The sequence below is a fragment of the Equus przewalskii genome, chromosome 11 (genome assembly GCF_037783145.1).
Source record: "Equus przewalskii isolate Varuska chromosome 11, EquPr2, whole genome shotgun sequence".
Classification (NCBI taxonomy): domain Eukaryota; kingdom Metazoa; phylum Chordata; class Mammalia; order Perissodactyla; family Equidae; genus Equus; species Equus przewalskii.
Genome location: NC_091841.1, coordinates 13,490,230 through 13,496,975, shown reverse-complemented (window position 1 = coordinate 13,496,975; position 6,746 = coordinate 13,490,230).

Below are 6,746 nucleotides of genomic sequence, written 5' to 3'. Positions count from 1 at the left end.
CCCTTGTATTTCATTGGTATCTGTTGTGATTTCTCCTCTCTCATTCCTAATTTTATTTATTTGTGATTTCTCTCTTCTTTTCTTGGTGAGTCTGGCTAAAGGTTTGTCGATTTTGTTAATTTTTTCGAAGAACCAACTCTTTGTTTCATTGATCCTTTCTATTGACTTTTTTGTTTCAATATCATTTATTTCTGCCCTTATTTTTATTATTTCCCTCCTTCTACTGACTCTGGGCTTTGTTTGTTCTTTTTCTAGTTCTGTTAGGTGTCGTTTGAGGTTGCTTATGTGAGCTTTTTCTTGTTTAGTGAGGTGAGCCTGTATTGCGATGAATTTCCCTCTTAGGACTGCTTTTGCTGCATCCCAAATGATTTGCTATGTCGTGTTCTCATTTTCATTTGTCTCCAGATAATATTTGATTTCTTCTTTAATTTCTTCAATAATCCATTGTTTGTTCAGAAGCGTGTTGTTTAGTCTACACATTTTTGCACCTTTCGCTGCTCTTTTCTTGTAGTTGATTTCTAGTTTCATAGCATTATGATCAGAAAAGATGCTTGATATTATTTCAACTCTCTTGTATTTATTGATGTTTGCTTTGTTTCCCAAAATATGGTCAATCCTTGAGAATGTTCCATGTGCACTTGAGAAGAATGTGTAACCTGCTGTTTTTGGATGAAATGTTCTATATATATCTATTAAGTCCATCTGGTCTAATTTTTCATTTTATTGTATTATTTCCTTGTTGATTTTCTGTCTGGATGTTCTGTCCATTGGTGTTAATGGTGTGTTGACGTTCCCTACAATTGTTGTATTGTTGATGTCTTCTTTTAGTTCTGCTAAGAGTTGTTTTACAAATTTTGGTGCTCCTGTGTTGGGTGCGTATATATTTATAAGTGTTATGTCTTCTTGGTGAGAGTGCCTTTTATCATTATATACTGTACCTCTTTGTCTTTCTTTATCAGTTTTGCTTTGAAGTCTACCTTGTCTGATATTCACATAGCGACACCTGCTTTCGTTTGTTCATTATTAGCTTGGAGTACTGTTCTCCATCCCTTCACTCTGAGTCTGTGTTTGTCTTTGGGGCTGAGGTGTGTTTCCTGGAGGCAGCATATTGTTGGGTCTTGTTCTTTGATCCATCCTGCCACTCTGTGTCTTTTGATTGGGGAGTTCAATCCATTTACATTTAGAGTGATTATTGAGATGTGGGGGCCTGCCACTACCATTTTATGTCTTGTTTTCCAGTCTTCTTCAATTTCCTTTGTTTCTCGTCCCATGGTTTAATCTGTTCTGATGAAGAGCTGCTACTCCCTGTTGTTGTCCTTCTACTTATCTCCTCTGCTCTTGGTTTTGCAGCCCCTTTCCTTTTTTGGATTTTTCAGGAATGAGGGTTTTCCTGAGGATTTCCTGAAGAGGAGGTTTTGTGGCAATGAACTCCCTTTATTTTTGTTTATCTGTGAAAGTTTTCATTTCTCCATCGTATTTGAAGGATATTTTCGCTGGGTAGAGAATTCTCGGCTGTAGGTTTTTGTCCTTCAGATTTTTGAATATATCATTCCACTCTCTTCTAGCCTGTAAAGTTTGTGCTGAGAAATCTGCTGATAGCCTGATGGGGGTTCCTTTGTAGGTTAATTTCTTTTGCCTGGCTGCCCTTAGTATTTTCTCCTTGTTGTTGACTTTTGCTAGCTTCACTACTATATGCCGTGGGGTTGGTCTTCTTGCATTGATAAAGTTTGGAGATCTATTGGCTTCTGTCACCTGAAGATCCATCTCTCTCACCAGATTTGGGAAGTTCTCAGCCATTATTTCTTTGAATAGGCTTTCTGCCCCTTTCTTCTTCTCTTCTCCCTCTGGTATACCTATAATCCTTACGTTGCCTCTCCTAATTGTGTCTGATAATTCTCAGAGAGTTTCTTCATTTCTTTTTAGTCTCACTTCTCTCTCCTCCTCTGCCTGCAGCATTTCTATATTCCCCGTTTCCAAATTGCTAATTCTTTCCTCCATATTATCGGCCCTACTGTTCAGTGCATCCAGATTTTTCTTAATCTCCTCTATTGTGTTCTTCATTTCCAGTATTTCTGTTTGGTTCTTCTTTATAGTATCAAACTCTTTTGTGACATAGCTCCTGAACTCGTTGAGTTGCCTATCTGAATTCTCTCTTAACTCATTGAGTATTTTAATGATGGCTGTTTTGACGTCATCATCATTTAGATTATATATTTCATTTTCTTTGGGATTGTTGTCTGTGTATTTGTTGTTTTCCTTCTGTTCTGGAGATTTAATATATTTTTTCATATTGCTTGATGTTGTAGATTTGTGCCTCCGCATAGAGATAGAGTTTAGTTGCTCCTTCCACTTGTTTCTGCTGGTTTGGTGGGGGAGCAGCTGTTTATACTGCACCAACCATGAACCCTATCCACAGTTGCTAACTGGGCCTGGGCCCCCCCTTTTAGTCACAGTGGTCCTTTGGATTCCCTCTTCTGCCATGGGGGCTGTCACTGGGGCCCTTCAGGCTGCTGGTGCCTACTGTTGCAGCCCACCTAGACGTGCTCTCTCCTTGGGGTCAGCAACAGTGTTATGGGCTTTTCCAGCGGCCAGGGGTAGGATCACTTATATTTGCCGCTCCGTCACTGTCGGTACCCACAAAATCTCACTTGTCCACTATGGGTCACAGTAGAGCTATTGGCATCTTCTACAGTCTGTGGTTAGCTCACCTAGCTATGCTACTTTTGTCCCGGGGTCTTCCAGCCTTGTGGCTGCCGGATGGGTGCTCTCTACTAGTGCTGTGCAGAGGCTTTCCCTGAGGCTGCTGTGAGCCTGTAGAGTTTCCCCCAGGCTACGGAGCTGGGTCGCTGGAACTCCACCCAGCCCCAGTCCTGTTCCCCAGGAACTCGGGGAGCCCTTTGCCCTGTCTGGGGGATAGCCGGAGATCCTGATTTCAGTGGTAGCTGGTCAGCTGCTGCCCTGTCTGATATTCTCCTCTCCGGGCCCCTCCCGGTGTTGTGGATGCTGGGAATGGCCCCTCCACTAATGGCAGACAGAGAGTTTTGTCTGCTGCCTGGGCGGAACTCTGGTGCTTCCCCTCCGGGGCAAGGGGCCGGCCTCTGGAGCTCCACCCAGCCCCAGTCCTCTACTGAGATCCACGGCAATCCCTTTCCCCACGGGGCAGGAAAGGGCAGCTGGGGGTCACCTCGCCTTCTGGGATTCCTTCCGGGACCCTCCCGGAGTTGTGAATGCTAGACGTGGCCCATCTGCCAATGGCAGACAGAGAGTCTTGTCCGCTGCCCAGGTGGAACTCTGGAGCTTCCCCCCGGGGCGCGGAGCCAGCCTCTGGGGCTTCACCCAGCCCCAGTCCTCTCTGAGATCTCCAGCAATCCCTTACCCCACTGTGCAGGCAGTGGCAGCCGGGGGGCCACAGTACCCTCAGTGATCCTCTCCGGGACCCTCCGGATGCCATGAACACTAGGCAGGATCTCCCCGCCAATGGCGGGACGAGACTCTCCCCATGGGCTGAGGTGTGCAACTCTAGAGTTTCCCTCTGCGTTTAGGAGTAATTGCGGGGGGTTTAGGTAGGGTTCTGGTCACGCGTTTCCACTGTCACTCCTCTAGTGTGTGCTCACTCCAGCCCTAGGTGTGTGTCGATCCTCTGGGGGCGTCTGTCGGAAGAAAGCCGCCTGCAGGTACTAGGCTATTCGGTCGGGGTTGGAGAGTTTTCACCTATCTCCACATCCTACCGGAGGGAAGTCTGTCTGCCTTCCGATGTACAGCCACGTGGGTCTCTCAGACGTCCCGAGATGCTGTCTGGACATCCTTTGTCAAGCGATGAGTGTCCAAATAATTGTAAACTCGGAGGGGCAGAGACAAAGAGGACTACTCACGGCGCCATCCTGGATCCTCCTCCCCAAGACTAACTTTTTGAAGGGCAGAGTGATGACCTCCCAAAACCTGTTTCTCCATAAAAGCAATGAGAACACTGGCAAAAGTTGTCAAAATCGACTCTTGAGAAGTATAGATATTTACCAAAGTCTTGCAACAACTCTACGAAAATTAATTCCATTTGTTCAGGTAAAAATGTCAGAATTTTGCTAAAAAGAAGAGTTTTGTGGCATTTTTAAATGCCTTATTCCAACCTCCTCCCCACTTGCACAGCAGCCTTAAAAACTTGAATTATGATTGCATGGCTGTACACATTGTCACACTGCATTCAAATTTCTACATTTTATTGTAAGTAAATTTACCTCCATAAATTCAATTTGAAAGTGAGTTTTGCTTTCTTCAGAGTCAACCAGATCAAATAATTCACTGGATGTTGAATTCTGAGGTACTAATAAAAAATGACAACAAAGGTACAATGTTATTAGGGCTCTTCCCATATTTCAATTAAAGCAAGTCAAAAGATAAGTGCCGACAGATAGAGAAAGACAATCTCTACGACTCCACTCATATGTGGAAGTTAAACACAGACAAAGAGAACAGATTAGTGGTTACCAGGGGAAAGGGGGTTTGGGGGTGGGCACAAAGGGTGAAGGGGTGCACCTACAACATGAATGACAAACAATAATGTACAACTGAAATTGCACAAGGTTGTAAACTATCATAATCTTAACAAAATGTGTAAAAAAAAAAAAAAAAGATAAGCGCTGAAACCTAATTCTTCAAACCATTTCTTCACCTCCAAAATTTTTAACAATTACATCAAGTTGGAATCCAGAAAGCAATGTTTTTTTTTTCTTATATTTTCTCTCTTCTTTGTTTCCAGTATCAAGGAAGCTTGGATGAAAAAAAAGAAGAAAATGAATGACAGAAGCAGCAGGAGGAGGGGAAGTAATTGGATGAAGAGACTGAAGTAGTATATAAGAATGGTCAAGGGAATACTTACAAACTCTCTCAAGGAATCTTCATGAGTCTGTTCCTTGCTGTGTATTCTGTGCTTGGTGCCATGGAGTATGACAGGTACATGGCAATCTGTAACCCCCCCGCATTACAACAGCAGAATGTCCAGGCCACATTGCATCTGCCTGGTCATTTCCCCTACTTCTGAGATTCTATGGTGTGCACAACGCTGGAAATATTGACCTCTCACTTGTCCTTTTATGGACCAGATACCAACAATAACTTCTACTGAGCCGGTCCACCCCTCTAAATGTTGACAATTTCTGACACTCACATAGAACAAACTCCCCTGTTAGTGTCCACAAAGATTTAACTCAAAGTTTCCCTATTCATCATTATCATCTGCTACATTTTCATTTACTGCACAATTCTGAAGGCGTATTGCAGTGAAGGGCAACACAAACACTTCTCCACCTGTAGCTCCCCCCACAGCCTTCACTGTGTTTTATGGTGCACATATATGAGAGCAGCAAATGAGTGGATTGTCGAACAAGAGAAAATTGTGGCCATGTTTTGTGTTTTTATGAGTTCCACCCTGAATCCATTTATATGCAGCCTGAGGAACAAGGATGTGAAACAGGCTTTGAGAAGAGTGTTTATGGGAAACCTCGATTCAATGGAGAAAGGTTCTATTTTGACAGTATCCCAATGATGGAAAAAATAAGAGTCTCATAAACAATAAAAAAGTGTCCCTTGTTGGTAGTACCTGAATGCAATTCTTTGGGATAACAATGGTATTTTTTATATATGCATAGCTTGGGATCAAGTGAGAGTCTAATGGAAACAATTAATGGAAAAGTTGTTTGGAAATGATGATTGATAGGAAATACAACAGTAGAAGTTGGCTGTTTACAATTACACATGGCTGTGTTTTCAGTTCCATTCAAGAACTCATTTCCACTTGATTAGTTAGCAGACAAGCACTTCCTTTCACTTCCTAGGTCATCAATATTGAACATCACTGAGATACTCTTACCAGCAAAGGGAAGTGCTATGCAATATATTTCCTCAATGCGAAAATGATTTACTTTCGTACAATATATTACGTGATGTCATTTAATGAATGCCGATTATCTTCTCAAAAGAAACTTATGTCTCTAATTTCAATGATTTTCTCACTGCACTTTGGTCCATATTTTAGTCTACTTTTCCTGAATATAAAAGAATATGTGTTTTATTTTTTCAAGAAAGAACTTAATATTTTACATGGTTTAATTACTCTACGATTTGTTTCATTACCTTCCTTTAATCAAAACAGAATCCCTTCTCAATAGAGAATAATCAATCTGATTTAGCATATCGTTTTCTTCCTTTTGAGTTTTACATCCCTTTGCCTACTACATAATTAACAACTATTTTTATATACTTTTACATATTACTTTTTAGTTCTTGCCTACCCACAAACAATTTTGCATAATAGCTCCTCACGTATACATGAATATTTGTTTTTAGTGTTTTAAAACTAAATAGTATTGTAAGAATATTCCAAATTAATTGATGCTCTTTAAAATTGGCTTCTTTTTAATTGTATAATACAACTTAATGTAGATATTTTAGCATTTCACTTCCTTTTATTTTATTTTATTTTTTTTGAGGAATATTAGCCCTGAGTTAACTACTGCCAATCCTCCTCTTTTTGCTTAGGAAGACTGGCCCTGAGCTAACATCAATGCCCATCTTCCTCTACTTTATACGTGGGTCTCCTATCACAGCATGGCTTGCCAAGTGGTGCCATGTCCTGGGAGCCAAACTTTGGAATCCTGGGCCTCTGAGAAGGGGAATGTGCACACTTAATTGCTGGGCCACTGTGCCGGCCCCTCACTTCCTTTTAATAATCAGGCAGTTCTTACTTTTTTCCT